The sequence below is a fragment of the Rhinolophus sinicus genome, chromosome 2, assembly GCF_057876585.1.
Source record: "Rhinolophus sinicus isolate RSI-liver-muscle chromosome 2, RSI-T2T, whole genome shotgun sequence".
Classification (NCBI taxonomy): domain Eukaryota; kingdom Metazoa; phylum Chordata; class Mammalia; order Chiroptera; family Rhinolophidae; genus Rhinolophus; species Rhinolophus sinicus.
Window position 1 is genome coordinate 178,604,004 of NC_142502.1, and position 17,247 is coordinate 178,621,250.

A 17,247-nucleotide genomic window follows, 5' to 3' on the forward strand; every position below is an offset into this window, starting at 1 on the left:
TCCCCTCCCACCCTGTGGCCTGGGAAAATGAGCCAGGAAGGGAACTTGTCCAGAAGTGCTCATGGTGGGGAAGACCTCTGGATAACGAAAGGTGGATTGTTGGCAAATTTCTTAAGATAATAGTTAATAATGGCAGGAAAAAATAATATTCAGTTAAAAAACTGGCACCAATTCTCCCCGGGAGAGAATTGTCTTTTGTTCAGCAAAATACCTTGATGACTTTTTTGAGTATAAAGGTGAGCTTTCCCCAGGATGTGGCTTAGATGGGCTAGACGATGTGATTTTCGACCTTGCTTGCACATTAGGCGCTTTGGAAAAATATGTGTGCATGTGTCCCAGCTCCAGAGCCTCTGGCGTCATTGGGCTGGGGTTGGGTCTGGGCATCGCTGTTTTAGAGTTATTTTTTTTAAAAAGAAAAACTCCCCAGGAGATTCTAATGTGTAGCCAGGGTTGAGATTTCCTTGCACCAGACCCAAACAAGAGGGGCAGTGAGAATAGTGACAGAACTGGGGGGTTGGTAGCTGGATGGGAGAGGAGAGAGGGAAAATGGAGTTGAGGTGGATGGTGGTGGGTGGGGACTCTTGGACAGAGATGATCAGTGAGGCATTTTTGGTGCCCAGAGGAGCCAGGGACTGTTAACAGAGGAGTCACTGGAAATTAATGTTGGTTCTTTGCTGCAGTATTATACCACCCTATATCCTCAAATCCTCAGTGGAAGTCTATATGCCCAATCTAGTATCCATAGTAGTCTATGGGGGGAATTGCCGGAAGGTAGGCTGGCCCCAGTGATGGACATGAAGAGCCCAACACCTGCAGAAGATGAATATTGGAGAAGGGATAGAGCATTCAGCAAGAGTAGGAAATTGGAGTTAGAAGAAACCAGGGCAAACCTAAGCCCCCTAACAATCCCCTGGGATTTGGGGAAGGATGCTTGCTTTCCTACTGTTTGTGAGATAGGGATTCAAGGTAATTATAGTTAAATCTCCGTGGATGGTGCCTCAGCTGCTGGAGGACATGAAGACTTACAAACAGCTGACACTTGAGCCAGAGGATAATAAATAATTCACCACCTTCCACTCTTTCCACCTTACACACTCCATGTGTGGAATATTTTATAGCTATCACAGTTCATTCACATTCGTCTCTCTTTGAGCCTTCCAACAGGCCTGAGAGATGCGGAAGGAAGGGATTCATCAAGTTTGATTGCTGTAACTTGTGTGCAGCAAATTACAGCAGCAGTGGGACCCGAGGCATCACTAGCTCTGAACCATCACTCCTGGTTCTGACTTGGTGGGTGCTCAGACCACCATTGTAGACTGCGCTTGGTTTTCCAGCTGCTTCAGCACTGGAGGAAGACCTTCTACCTTAATGCGTGCTCTCTCGCTCTCTCTCAATTTTTAAATTTTTAAACAGGAGCCCTAGATCCAATGTTTAATCTCTTCCCTCTCTCCCATTTTGTTTTTTTATCTCCCTCTTTCTTCTCTCTCCTTTCCCTCCTTGTTTGTTCTTCTTTTCCATTTCCCCATCTCCTCATCTGCATCCACCTACCATTTCTTTAATGTTTAGAGGGCCATGCTCCGCTCCCGTTTGATAGATCTCCCCCCCCCCCGCCAGATTACTGTATTCACACGTGCATTCTGTATAAAAGTGTTTTCAAACCCTTCTTTATTATTTGCGCTTCTCTGTTTCTTGATCTGATTCCAGGATGAGTCAAATGTCCTTACCAGCACTCAGTGCAGACTCACCCCGGTTTCTAATCGGGAAACAGTCACCTCCCTATCTGGGAGGGACTTCCTGGCTGTGCTGGTGGACGTAACACGCTGTTGATGTAACACTCATTCTCGGCAGATAGAGAGGACTAAATATATTAACTGGTTTCAGCTGACCTTTGCTCTAGATTTAGAAGAGAGGAATGGCGACCTGTTTCTCCCACATGGAAGCAAATAGCTGAGTGTATTTTATGCCCAGGTGTTTGCCATCTAGCTTGATACAAAACCATGTCCTGGAACACTATAAGCCAATCTAATTTATAGAAATAAACTGAGTGAGAATCATTATTTTTTATTGGTACCACTTAATGTGAAGAAAATGCACATTTTCCAAAAATATGGAAAAAACGTTCCATTTGCCTTATTGGGTCCAAATGTTAGGTTTAAATTATTTTACTATGCAAACTTTCTTTCATATCTTGGCAGTAGTGATTTCCATTTTTATTCCTTTGGTATCCATAATCTTATGAGAATCAAAAACATATGCCTTGAGATCACTGGACGGCTCCTCCTCCGACATTTTCAAAATGCACGAGGAAGGTTATTGCTCTGGTAGCAAAAATAACAGGAACGCTATGAGAGAAAATTATGAGGACATCTAGGCTGAATGGGAAAGAGGTTCAAAAGGTGCATTCTGGTTTTCATGCTTTTGATTTGCAAGTCATTAAGCTGGAAGAGCCCCTGCCTCCCGCTGACTGCCACTAGGAATGTAATTTTTTTTCCTTCCCTAATAGAGGATGCTTATTCAACGACTCCAGGTTTGCAATATTGGAGAAGAATGGGGGATCTGGACCTTCCAGTGCTTCTTGAGATGGGGTGCTTGCTGCTTGAGCAGTCGGCTACAGTAGGTGGACTTCTGGCCTCTCTTTGTCTGCAGGAGGAGGTGCATTTGGCAGCGAGGGAGAAGCATCGGGCAGGTTTCAATCCCGGGAATTTCAAGCTAAAAAATCCAGTGAAGTGGTGAATGTTTTCTGTTCGCTCCTGAAAATCAATTTTCAGAGAAAAGTATTTGAGGCCAGTCAGATATTAAGACATGAAAAAGGAAGGTAAGAAGGATGTGAAAGCATCCTTCTGAGATAGGAGATCAAGGGCTCTGGCTGGCCTTGCTCCAAGGTCATAGTTGAGACATTGCATCCACAGGCTATGGTGGCTATTTGGTGCTCAGTCAGCCAAGCCTCTAATGTGTCCTGCTCCATTCTCTGCCCGCTACTTTGTATTTGCCATGCTTGTCTTCTCTGGGAAGAGAAGCCCTTGCTCAGTGTACACGGCTCTGCGCCCCAAGACTCCTCCATCCTTCAACTGGTGGTTAGTAAATGAGTATTTCATCCACAGATCATTCTTACTTGTATTTCTGCAGCGCACGTGTTATCTTTAATTTTTGGCAATGATACCTTGGAATGCTCTTTCCCCAAGTCCAATTGAAAAACTCACTCTTCTTTCAAAATTGACACAAGCATCTTATTCTTAATGAAACTCTCCTTATTTCCCCAATCCAAGCTGTCTCTTCTCTCTTTTGAGGCTCCCTGTACGTGCTGGGCATATAACAATTACTGCCCTTATTTCTCTGTATTGCACTTTTTATCTACATGTCTAAGGCCCTTCCACATGTAAACCCCTTGGCAGTAGAAACTGCCTCAATTACCCTGACTTTTCCCACATTTCAGTACCCAGCACATAAAGGGAGCTTAGTCAATGTTTTTGAATGAATGAATGTGTGGCTGTCATTCACCTAAGCCCTGATCGGTTGCAAGGATGAATAAAAAATGTCCTTCACTCACAAATAAGCAATGTAATTGGAGTAACAGAGCTATTCAAAAATTTTTTGTATTACCTTGTCAAGTAATCTTTGCTTTCTAGAGTGAGAGGGAGAGTGTACATTGTAGGTTAATAACCAAGTGGAATAGTAAAGACCCTCTTATACTCATACTTGGACTTCGTGACCTGCCTTCCACACTTACCTTGACTTGCTGACGTTGACTGGGGATGTTAATCAGATGCGCTGAATGACTGTTGCATGACCACCAGCTCATTGATCTCTGCAAATCAATATTGACTCTTTGCCAAACAAAACTTTAAAAAGGCTGAGGGGAGGCACGCTCAGCATTGGGGGTCCAGTGTCTCATTTGTTTGGTGGGGAAGGCTTTTGATGAACATGACACAGGAAGCAGATTTATGCTCATCTGTGCAGACTGGAATGATGTAAAAGTCCCACCAGGAACTCATTTCACTTCATCAGGACCTCAGCCTCCTCCTCGGAGGGCTCCCATCACAGTTCCCAGTAGCTCAGCCTCCTTGGTCCCCAGGCTTGCCTTTGCAAGTCAGATTTTCACTTATTCATGGGCGGCTCCTTCTGTAGGTTCAAGTCCTACTCAAACCATCTTCACTAGGAGATTTCAATAAGGCCTAAAGATAGAGTGGGTTTGTGCTTGGCAGGCATGGGTGGAATGCATTAGTAATCGACCGGACTGCAAGAGTGGAAAGTGCAGAGAGCTGGGAGCTAAGGGAATTCAGTGGCTGTCCTGGCCCCACCCAGTTCCCCATCATTAGCCTGTGATAAGTTGCTTAACTTTTCTGAGTCTCACTTATCTTTTTGCAACGCGGGAATAAAATGAGCATTCGTGCTTGTCTCCCAGAATTGTGATGAGGAGCAAATGAAACAAAGACTGTAAATACCTAACATGCCATGACAGTTTTGCGTCTCATTGTATCCTCGGCCTTGCTGAGGGCCTGGGACGTAGAAGGAGCTCAGATCCTCGAAGGTGATGGTCCTTTAAGAAACAGAAGAGCACCATGGTGCATATGACTCCGGTACCAATGAACTTAATTCAAATCCCAGCTCCGCCTCTTCTTAGCCGTGTAGGCTTTAAGTAAGTTACTTAAAGTGACTGTGACCCCATCATCCTTTCTGTGGACCATAATAGCCTCTCGGTCATAGGATGGTTGTGAGGTTTAAAAGAGGTCATACCTTTAAAGCTCTGAGTGCAGTTCCTGAGGCATATAATCTTACAGTAAACGTGAGCTACTATTATACTACCGCTTAGGGACCACAATTTACCCGTAGATATAAAATAATATTCATGTGCAAGATACTTAGGGAAAATTCTATTTAAGCTATTCAGATCTGTTTGCCAGTACAGCAGCTTATGTGGGACTTTGTCAATGAACTCCAAAACATATGCTGCTGGTCCCTTTTACACAAGTCTCATACGACTCTCTCTCTCTGTCTCGCTCTCTCTGTCTCTCTCTCTTCCTCTCTCTCTCTCTCTCCTATATTTTAAGGCTCGTGTTTATTTTATCCTTTGATTCTCGTAAAGCTACCTTATTTTTCATAAACTTTTTCTTTTGGAATAATTTTAGAGTTACAGAAAACTTGCCAAGATACTATAGAGCGTTCTTGTATGGCTTCACTGAGTCCCCCTACTATTAATATCTTATGGAACTATGGTTGGTACATTTGTCAGAACTGAATTAACATTGTTCATTTGTTACTGTTGCCTAAACTACAGACTATCTGGATTTCAGCAGTGCTTCTGGCTCATGTCCCTTTTCTTTCCAGGGCCCCACGTCACACTCAGTACTCCTGTCTCTTTAGTCTCATCCCATCTGTGACAGTTTCTCAGTGTTCCCTCGTTGTCCATGACCTTGAGACAGTTTTAGGGAGTATTGGTCAAGAATTTTGTAGACTGTTCCTCACATAAGGGTTCTCAGATGTTTTTCTTATGATTAAAGTGGGACTAGGGATTTTGGGAAGACCATCACAGAAGTGCTGAACCTACGCTTCAATGAGAAATCTCTGTCTTTGCTGCCTTTTGCTTCAATTTATCTTCCTCTCTTTTCTAATTATATTCCCCCTAAGTAGACTCACAATCTAAGGAAACTAAAGGGTAAGAAATGAATTGGGCTTGGGAGGGAAATTAGAATTTAGAAGTGAATAAAGCATCTTGCTTGCCTGAGTCTCCATCACACTTGTCACGCCATAGCCCACCACGAATGAATAACCTTCCTTACTCCACCCAGTCCCCCTGTTTGCAGGAATTTTGGAAAGGCTTTGTATTGACGTGTGGCAAAAATCGAGGGTTGCCACAGTTTTCATTTCAAGGTGCAGGTACTAACATGTCAGTGATACGTCCTGTGGGTCTTTTTCTTCTGCTCCGCAGAATGCCCATGTCTGCACCTCTGCACACTCATTGGTGCCCTCTCTTTATGACCCAGCTCACATGCCACCTCTGTGGAACTGGAGGTGGAAATCAGGGCAGAGGTACAGACCCAAAGGAAGGCACATGTGGTGAGGGATTCTGGAAAGAGATTCAGCACCTGGGCAAATGGTGAGGCCTCTTCGTAGGTATTCCCACACTTCATTTCCAGTCCCCACAGCCAGCAGAATTGTGCTGACGCTTGGTGTTCTCAACCCCACTCTTTGCCCACACACCACATGCCCACTGCTGTCTGCACTGCACCCCCACCAGAGGCTATAACGTCATGAAGGAAGAGAAGAGAGAGAGGACTTGACTTTGCACACTAAATCTTTGAAACGCAAAACTTTCAGGTTGGGATTTTCATGTTTAAAATTTAGCACAGTGAAAGGATTTGGTTTCTACTCTCAGATCTGCTTCTACTGAAATCTGTATTTCCACAGCTCACCATGTTGTGATTTAATGAGAGTTACCATATCAGGGCCATGGGAGCTATTTCATGCACACATCTAACCTTCATTCAATGATGAGCTTCTTTTTGTATTGCTAAAAATTCTGCAGGCATATTATTTATTATATGGTGAATGCACTGTGAAATCTGTGTATATATTTATATATATGTATATATATATATATATATTATATATGTATGTATATTTGCTATTCAAACTTTTACAAAAAGCAAATGACCTTGTATACTATAGAGTACTTTATGGGCAATTTAAGGAATATTTAAGAATAGTTTTGACTATGCTGATTGTCACCTTATGGTCCAACTTGGAATCCTACAACTGAGTAAGTTGGCTACAACCCCACTGCAATTCAAATCTCACTGGTTCTGCTTACTTCATAACCCGGGACCCCTTTCATTTCCCCAAGTATTTCTGAGAGATCCCAGGGAAGTCACACATGACCTCGCAGGTGGTGCTTTCAGTGGCCTATGAGTGACGAACCTTCTGCGGGAGTGAGGGAGGGAGAAGACTGAGGATGGGGGCTACACCTGCAGTCACCAGACGGCCGTGGGCATCATTGCCAAGGGTGCTGCTTCTGGCTGTATCGCAGCTGCTAATTCTCGCCATGCCCGCTCCCACTGCGCATCTCCCACCGCACGTCTCTTACTGCGTATAACCCGTTTTGCATTAACCCACTGCGCGTCTCTTATTGACCCCTACTGGCGCCCACGTGCCCCAAGTTTGAGGGGAAAGATCAACGTCGGCTTCAGCCTCTTTGTAGGGCTCACACCTGAATCCTTTGAGCCAGGCCTGAGCATCTGCCCTTCATTCTAAGACCCTCCTCACAGGAGCAGATCCCTCCTGCAAGCTGCTGGAGAATAAAAGGGAGGGACAGATCTGAAAGCAAAAAGTCACCTAACCTCGAATAATGACCATCCAAAACGCAGAATTCCTTCTGGCTCAAGCTCCTGGTTTAACTGTCCCAGCTGTGGGTTCCTCTGACCTGACTGGCTTTCCCACCCCAGGCAATGCTTCTGAACTGGTAACAAATGGTCCCAAGTGCATTGCATGAGATTTGGTAAGTAATTTAACCTCAAAACGAAATGTTTATGGAAGAATACAATATTATTAAAATAATTTAAGCCTAGTATATAAAACTCTAAAAAAAGCTCAGCTAATGGTTATTAATCTAAAAATCACATTTCTTAATTTTGAAGATAGTTAAAAGAAGGTAGGAAACCCACAAAGACAGTTGACAAATAATTTCAAACTGAATATTTAATTTTCATATGGTTTAGGACGAAACACTCAGCACTTTGGAGGTTTGTGAATGTTAAAATTCGTCAGACCACATGGTTTCTTGAGTTGCAAAATCTTGACTGGGGACTTGTGAAGGATGTCTTCAGCAGCAAATATTTGTTGGGTGGTGGGGGGGAAAGCCTTGTTTTAAACATAAGACAGAAAGTGAAACTGATATTCTTCATGCATTTCTTTGAGTTACAGCCTGGTCTGGCATTCATTTAAACTAAATATTGCTGCGGGTCCGCCTCCGCTGTGGCACGACAAATCAGAAAGGGCCCAAGAATAATTCATACACGGCAAGCATTCAAAGCTGCTTGATGTGGATTCAGGGAGAACATCCTGGAGAACATCCCCAAATTATGTGTTCTGTGTTCAAAGAAACCGCAAGTTTTCTTCTCCTTTCCCCCAGCCCCATTTCACCAGAGGCAGCGTGCTAAGATGATACAGGAGTCAGCCTCTGAGAGTCCAGTCTCAGCTTCCTCACTTGATAACTGTGAGATCCAGGACGCGTTTAGTTTGGTTTCCAAATGTCTGTTTCATCATTTGTACAATAGGGCAAATTATATCCACCTTTCAAAGTGCTTGTGAATATTAGCAACAATATCCACTGGGAAAGCCTCCAGTACTGCTGCTGGAAGGAGGAAGGTACTTCATAGGCCTCCTTTAATTGCTGTGCTACTAATGCTGCCTGTTCGTTGTTTGTGTAGTTGGGCTATAAAGAAACAGAAGAACCTTCTAGAGCTTATCATGGAAGCCAAACCCTTGCGCTTTCCGCTGAATTATTCCCACTGATAATGACTGAATGGCTCTGAGAAAAATCTTAGAGCATTAGGGGAACATGATGCCCTTGGTCTTGCATCTCAGAACTTGGGGAGGAGAAAATAATGGGTGGGTAGAGGAGGATGTTGACTTCAGCAGGGAGGAGATGGAAGGGAGAGAAAGAGTTCTTTGATTCTCTCCCAACTCCCTTCTTTCGCCATAAAGACTCACACTGTCTCCCATTCTGCCCCAAGTGGGCAGTTCTGTTCCATGTATGTGTTTTGCCTGCCTGTTCAAGCTGAGTGGGCTGCAGCGAAGCACAGGGTCTTACATGTTAGTGTCACCGCAAAGGCCTGATACATGGGAAGAGTTTAACATCTACCCACATAGTGCAGGCTGAGCTGTGGGGATGGATTTGGAGAAGGCTTGATCAGAGCATAGGAGAATTATCAGAGCTTGGTTATGGAAAAGTCCCCATTGGAGGAGAAAGGAAGGCACTGGATGAGCTTCTTGGGACCATTGAGGTTTTAGGAGTGGTTTGCGGACAGCCCAAGCTTCTAGCACAGACCAAAACACTCTGCAATTTGTAGGTTTGTGAAGGTTAAAATTCGTCAGACCACAAGTTTTCTTGAGTTGCAAAATCATGACAGAAGGCTTATGAAGGACATTTTTAGCAACAAATATTTGTTGGGGAAAAAAACCTTCTTTTACACATCAGACAGAAAGTGAAACTGACATTCTTCATGCATTTCTTTGAGTTACAGCCTCGTCTGGCGGACTGCAGGGAGGACAGCACTGGAGGTCCATTAGAAAGGTTTCACCATTAGAAAGGTAGATTTTTCTTTCAATGCTTCACCTTCACCTCTAATGCTTTGCAGGATCTCTGCGTTCATGGACCATCGTTCTGCGGCTGGATGCTCCACACCAGGAGCTCTGAGGTCTCGCTCTAGATAAGTGATTCAATCCTCAGACTTGCATTTAATTTATTCTACCCTCTAGTGACTTCAGTCACTGTCTGACCTCCTGACATGCCCCGTCCATCCACCCTGATCCTTCCTCACGACTCCTGCCTTCCTCATGGCCTCGATTCCCTCCTGACCAAGCTCTGGTTCCTTGACCAGCACCACATCCACTCCCTTGCAAAGTTCTTACCTCCTTTCCCCCTTTCCCTCTATATCACACTTGCTCAGAAATTCCCAACTTGGTTAAACCCATCTGTCCACTTACACTGAGTCATATGTGAACATCTGGACACTGCTGCAGAAAAAAAAATCACATCATAGCTGTGTTGATTGTACTCTCTTTAAATTAACGTCCACAAATCTCAAATTTCATGCCTTCTCTCACCTCTGAACATCTCCCAAAGAGCCCCACTGACAAACTTGCCTCCTGTCATACAGAGAAAATACATGTGCTACCACTCCTATAAAAAGCCAAACCTTTCTGCTGTGCTCTGGAGAAGCTGGATAAATGGCATGTTACCTTTAGTAATGGATGGATTAAAATAGTCCCGATTCCACATTTAAGTCTAAATCGAAAGAGCTCTAATCCTCACTCCCTTTCCAAACTTTGTCAATCAGGAATTAAGTCTCCTCAAATCACGTCGATTTTTCTCAGCAACATTCTCCAGTGACATCTGACCAGTTCTTTTCTTTCATTCCTTGACTGTTGCCTTCAGAACCATCTGAGGGTGGTTTGTGGCTGCCAGCACTGATACTGACGAAGGTGAGGACACCAATTTCTGTTTCAGAGATGACCTTGCCAGTCTCTTAAGATCACTAATCTTTGGGGTTAAAGCACTTCTGATTCTCCACAGGAGTGGGAAGGACCCCGCCCCCACCCTCCCCACCCTGTGTCTCTGAAATCTGGAGGCATAAATTGTTGTCCATCCCACCCACTTCTGGGTCACTGCTCATTACTAACTCACAGTTGCCCTCCCTCCTCCATAAAGTTCTCAGAGCTTTTATTCCTCCTCCCAGAAAAGAGTAAGCATGGAATTAATTAGCTTTTTGGTACTGTTGTGTGAAAACAAAAAAAAAATCAGAGGGCATTTTGCCAGACATAATATCCACTCCCCCAATGATGGATGATAAAAGTCTGCTGGACCCGGGTGAAATTTCCATTGTTTCTCTGAGTGTCATCCTTATGGGATTGTCATACATGAGAATCACAGCCCCTGACACTCCCAGGGAGAGGGCTGGGGCTCCGTTCCTCATCTGTCAAACAAAAGGGTTGGACTAGAGGATTTTTAAGAGTACTTCTAGTTCTGTGGTTTTAATAAACATCTTGAATGATACCATGCATAACAATCTTTTAAAGTATTTTAGGGTCCCTGGATAGAAAATCTTAAGTATGCCAGAGTTCCCTGAATTTGAGTCTTTAATGGCCCATTGGTTTCCTAGTACAAAAGCCAACCTATGAAATATCACAACATGTATGTTCTAATGTGGCACAGCTGCACAACTGAGTCAGGAGGCAATGTCTTCCCCATGGCTGTCCAGTGGTAACGGGAGAGTTCAAGGTTGGGGTGGTGTAGGTGGGTGATTTCTCCCACAAATAATGATAAGGAAAGCAAACTTAGGTGCTGATACTAATTGTAGATACTAAGGGTGTGGCCTTGGGCACACCTCTCTAAGACTTGGTTCCTTCTTTTGTAAAATGGGAATTAAAATAATTCTTACCTCTTTGGTTGTTTTGAGGATTGAATGAGGATAGGATATGTAAAGATTTTAGCACATGAAAAATACTTCACATGCTATTAGCAATAATTATAAAGTGTATTATTATTATTACTGTTGAATATCAAGATGAGAGATTAAAGGAGGGTTTCTTAAAGGCTGATAATAGATTGTGGGGTCTAGAGGTCTTTCTTGGTACGTCTTCTATCCGGGTATATAGAGAGCTACTTCTGCTTGCTAAGTTTTTAACCTCATAGCGTACATCCTCTAGACTCAAAGGTTCTCTTCTTTGTCTCAAAATCAGCCCCCTAGAAGACCTCATCTTCATGGTTTCTGTTGCTGGGGTAACAGGAAACCAAAGATGCTGGCTCCGGTTCCCTGGGAAAGGCAGTGCAGAATGCACCACTGACCTCACACTATAGCACACAAGCGTTTTTTCTTCCCCTCAAGATGACAGAGGGGATTTCCCTCATAAACTTAAATCCAAGCTTGGTTTGGTTTTTAACTTCTTCCCGGGTCCTGATTCCCATATCTCTTGGCAGCTTGAACAATTGAAGTGCTTACCCAGCATTCCAGCACATTGTCCAATAATAGTGCTGGCTCTTAAACTTTTGGGTTCTGACAGAATTGTGTAAGTCCTGAGGGCCCAGAGCTGCTAAAACCCTCGTCCGTAGCGTTCTTGGCTTTCTGATTGAGAATTATCATAGTGACTTTGTGGGAGTAAAAAGAGTACTGGACTTGACCTTGGGAGATTTGGATTTAAATCTCAGCTCTGACATTCTGTAGTAACCATGGAACTGTGGGCAGAAAGAGTCACCTTCCTGAGCCTCAGTTTCCGATTAGTGAAATGAGGGTGATAATCAGATCTAAGGTGACAGAGAACTCCATTTGCCAGTGCAAATACCCCGGTAAACTTCTAAGTAAAAATGAAGTTATACAATGTTATTTCTAGTATGATCCCACTTTTAGAAAAGGAGAATACACATGCACAGAACAAAGATTGAAAAGGCTATTCACCAAAATGTTTATGGGGTTATCTCTGGGTAATAAAATGGCAAGTGATTTGTAATTATTTTCTTTGAGGATTATTGTTTTTGTAATCAGAAAAAAATGCAAAAGCATAATGAAAGGTGTTTCCTTTCTAAAAAACTGCTTTTCCCTTTAAAGTGTTTGCAATTTATTGGGGAAAGATGCATAAATCTCCGCAGGGCACTCTGGGATGGGCCGGATGAATGGCACTAGCCGGGCTACTGGGGTCAAACTTTCGTGAGTCACTGCAGGCTGAAGGGTGAGGAGGTCTCTAGCCAGGAAATGAAATGTAACTCAGTCTTAAGATGACAGAAACAACCCAGACACTCCTCAAGATTTCAGGCAGGTGTTTAGGTAACTCACCAGCATCAATTGCTCAACATTCCAAAATGGTAGGGGCCCAAACCAATAAATCATCCTGAAGCATCTCTAATGTGCCTAGTCCTGTACCAGGCACTGTGAAAACTTCATCCTAGTCTCTTTGAGTTTATGTTTTTTAAATAAACAAGAGAACATTCAAATTAAGAATTTGACAAATATGAAATACATCCAGAAAAGAGCAGCTTTTACATTCAGGCCATCCATGTATGCCCCCTTACACGTGTATTTATACATTCATAGACATATTTCTGATTTTCTTCCTTGTCTGTTGCTACAAATTTGTGGTCACCTTTTGTATTCTCGCTACTGTTCTCTGTATTTTGAGCAGAGAGGGCATGGGGGCTGCCAGGTAACTGTGCCACATTGATACGCTGGAGCTTCTCTTTTGTGATGCTGAGTGTTATTAATATGTCTGAACATTGTTCTCTGACAGAGGTCACGTTCAATCCCAGGCAGAAAGACTACTGAAGTTTCTCCTTGTCCACTGAGAGTTTAATAGTTAGTGTGAGAGGGGACTGAAGCCACAGGCGCATGGCTATCTGCATGGGAATCTCACTTCTGCTCAGGAGCAAAATGACAGTCTGCTGCCTGGAAGTCTAGAGCTGGCGGCTTGAGCAAATCTGTCCAATAGGTTTGTGAGTCCTGGGTCCAGCTCCTGCTGTACGCAGCAGGCTGTGAGGACAGCCTGAGCGTCAGAGCTGGAAGAGTCCTCTTCCTCACCAGCTACTTGGTCACTTCTTCGCATCTCTAGTTCTTGTTCTGATCAAGGCTGGGAGGGGACAGAGGCAATGTGACACTCCACCCGCTCCATTGCACCTGGCCGGCAGATGGTGTAGACAGGAAACCTCTTGTTTCTACTCCTGCCTCCACAACCCCCTGCACAGTTGCCTCAAGGATTCAGTTTGGTGTGTGGCTGGTGTAGACTTTTCTCATAACACTGGTTTCATCGTTTCAGAAGGAAATTGAGTGAGGAGGGGATTCAGAGGACATAGTATCTTGGACGTATACTTGACATTATGTCTTAAGTATCTCTGCATGCCTTATAGGATGCAGGATAGGACAGGGTATGTAACAGCTGTTCAATTCTTATTTGGTCAGTTGAAAACCCAGGTGATTGTACAATTTGAAAACAAAAAGCTTAATTTCTCTTTGCAACCAATAGATGCACGTGCTCAGTGTGTAGCCAGTTCTGTGGTGCTTCTCTGAAGCGCCAGCCCTTTCTGTGATGTTCTCTTCTTTGTCAGGATCCTTCCAGTTGCAAGCGACAGGCACCCGGGAGAATTTGTTCACTCTTGGGATTAGAAAATCCAGAGGTGAAACAGGCCACAGGCACAACTGGTCTGGGACCAAGACAGCCACCAGGGCCCTCTCTTCAATTTCTTGACTCTCCTTTCTGCCTGGGCTGGCCTCATACTTTCCTGCTGTCAGAGGTAGTAAAGCACAGTGGTTAAGACCATAGCTCTGGAGCCAGCCTAGAGCAAGTGAATTGACCTCTCTGGACCTCAGTTTCAAACACCATGATAACAATGGGAATCCTCTCATCGGTTGTTGTGAGGTTTACGTTTGCAATGTATGCAGACCTTTAGGGCAGTGCGTGGCACACAGTACAGATTGGGGACAAGGATGTGGCCTTAGATGGTTGCAGACTTACGTCATCCCAGCCTGGAGAGAAGTTTCTGTTTATCAGCATCCATGTACACAGCACTCCTGGGCAACTCTCATTTACCCTGCTTGGTTCACATGCCCAGACCTTGAACCCATTGCCATGGCTAGGGTTCATGGTTACTGTGATTGACAGGTCCACCCTAATTACAAGGCTGTGGGACCAGCAGTTTTCCAAAGAGATGGGAGACATTTACTGTTCACTCATCCATTTACTTAGTGGTCGTTTATTGTTGTTTGTGGGCCAGGCACAGTTCTAAGCCTTGGGGTTATAGCAGTAGCCAAGACAGAAGAATTCTCTGTCCTCATGGAGCTTATATCCTACTAATAGCAGAAGATAATGAAAGAAAATATTGGCTGTGGCAAGTGCTATATTTAATATAAAATAAGGAGTTGTCTGGGAGGGTGACCAGAGATGGTCAGAAACGGCATCGTCAAACAGACCACCTTGAAGCTGAGACCTAAATGCCAAGATAGATTCAACCATGAATAACCGATGGGGCAAGAGCCTTCCAGGTGGACAGAGCACCTGGTGTGTCAGCCTCAAGGCAGAAACGAGCTCCGTGTGTTTGAGGAAGAAATGTGGCTTGAGCTTGCTAAGGTGAGGGGAGAGGGACACAGCCAAGTTGCATGGGGAGTGCAGTCAGGGAGAACTCGCTGCTCTTTTAAGAAACAGATGTTGTCCAAAGGTCATTCTGGCTGCTGTGAAGGGAATAGACTATCGGGAGGTAAGAGTGGAAGCAGGAGAGCAGTCAGGAGGCTGCGCCAGTGTCCGGGTGAGAGATGATGGTGGCGTGGACCAGCGGGCGAGTGACGACGGGTCTGGATAAGACTGGAAGCAGGGCAGGCAGCACTGGAGATGGATTGGACGTGGGGAAGGAAATCACGCATGACAACGGGGCTTATGTTTTGAGCAGAGTGGACAGTTAACAAGAAAGGGAAGACTGGAGGAGGGGAAGGGTGGAAAATCCAGTTTTCTGTGTTGGAATCCCCAAGTTTACTATTCCTAGGAGAAAATCAGGTGAGGTGTCAAATAGACACATGTGTCCAGAATTCAGGGGAGAGGGCAGGGCTGGGAATGGAGTCGACAGCAGACAGATGTTATTAAAACCAAGGACAGGATGAGATCACTTAGGGAATGAGTAAAGATGGAGAGGAGAAAGTGGTGCCAGGATAGATAGAACTCAGAAGGAGGAAGGAAGGAATGCTGGGTAAAAGAATACAAAATACTTGTCCATTCCCTTTTCTGAGTAAGGTCAGGCATGTTTGGTGCAAAATTATTCATGAAGGGCTTGGCCAAACAGAGAGGAGGAAGAATCCCTTTGGTCCTCATGGTGGCTTACCTTCACCAGGCTACCTGAATGTTCCCGGAGCTGCACCATTCAGAGTTGAACAATCCTGCCCTTAAGTTTCTCCTTTTATTAGTTAGTTGATTTTTGCTCCAACTCTTTTGGGGCATTTTATTTTTGTTAAGCTTGCCACGGTTTTGCATCTTTTAGGAGTTATTTAAAATTTATGAGTTCTGGATTTGCATACTGTTCTCACGAGGGGTCTTTCGGAGGTCCTGCCTCCACAGAGGAGGTTGGGGGGGGTGCAAGGAGGAGATTACTGGGATTGTGCCCTGTCATTTCAACAGCACAGTTGTGTATTTTGCTATTTTATACAGCGATCTGTGTAGGACTATGTTGAGAGTCATTTGAAGGTAGAATTCTATACCACAGAAGTATGAAAGCTGAAATGGTAGAATATTAGCATGTTGAAGGCAGAGAAAATGTCTCATGTGCTTTCTGTTTCCTCTACAGGGCTGAGACCCTGCTCGGCACTCAGCAGAGTCTTGGTAAACTCTCCATACGTTTTTGTTGAATTGGAGTCATAACGGAAGTCTGCAGGCTTGACGGGTAGCAGCCCCGCTACAGAGGCTGTGTTCAGCAGGGGTGCAGCTTCTTAGTCTCTAATTGTACATCAGAGGTGATTGCTGTGGCTGCAAGAACTTCCTATGCAACGTGGAAACAATTACAATAAAATGCAGTTGGAGATTCCAGTAATCTCCTTGGAGTAGACAAATAAACTTTGAAATCATTTACAAATGATGCACCAAGTCTGTGTGGCATCTGCTCATTGTAGGGGGAAGATGGGTTTCTTCCAAGAGGCTTTTCGTGTGATGACATTGCTGCTTTCACGCGACAAGGAAAGAAAACAGGAGGAGCTTGCCCACTGACCCTGCCTCAGACCCGGGCTCTGGGCATCTGCGATGTGTGGGAGGATGCTGAGAGCTGGTCTTCCCGCCCAGCGCCGCCTCTCACTCCTTGGAAGCTGTTCTGGTGTGAGATGGGGCTCTGAGTGTTGGCCACCACTCAGATCCTGGGAGGATGTTTTCTCAGCTTTGCCTTTGCGAGGCTGGGATGGGGGTTGGGGGGGCTGCCTCTGACAGGCTTTGATGACAAGCCAAGAAGCTCGGAGAGCCTGTCCCAGACACACTCTCCTGGGATGGCCTTAGGCTTGGGTCCCCATGCCAAGGAGGAGGCGGCTCAGAGTGGCCACATTGTATGTGAGAGCGCATTCCCGAAGGCCTTGCCTAATTCAAATCTTACCTAATTCCAGACTAATTTTCCTATAAATAACTCTTTGATAAATAAAACTATTAGAGTGTATAAGGTGGGGAGAATGCATTCTTGAAGTGTGTAAATTTCAACTTTTGGAGTCTGGGGCATATTATATGACATTCCTAGGCAGCCATGTCAGGAGCAAAATTTCCCCTATCCTTGGATATACGTAACTGTTTTATATATTTATGTATATATATACTTAAAGGTGCGACTGCCTCAGTGCTGCTTTCCCCTCCCTAACATCCTCTATAATCGTTGTCATGATGCTGATAAATTAGAAGGGTGGCAAACAGTTATCCTGGTCTGGTTTTCTTCCTGGGATGTGATTGCCTCTCATTTCTGTTCCACAGTATTATTGTTGCTACTATTATCACATAACAAATGCCTGTATGATAATGCTATAAGATATAAAAAAG

The 17,247-nt window shown here is 44.4% G+C and overlaps 1 long non-coding RNA gene across 1 annotated transcript in view; it reads left to right on the top strand.

Annotated features, from left to right (window-relative positions):
* The window catches only part of LOC109455986 (uncharacterized), a 152,025-nt gene extending 135,460 nt beyond the window's left edge, over nucleotides 1–16,565 (top strand). The window contains exon 5 of the long non-coding RNA XR_012496258.2: nucleotides 16,028–16,565. This is a non-coding gene — a long non-coding RNA (uncharacterized LOC109455986). The remainder of the gene's footprint in view (nucleotides 1–16,027) is intronic.
* Nucleotides 16,566–17,247: the final 682 nt, after the last annotated feature.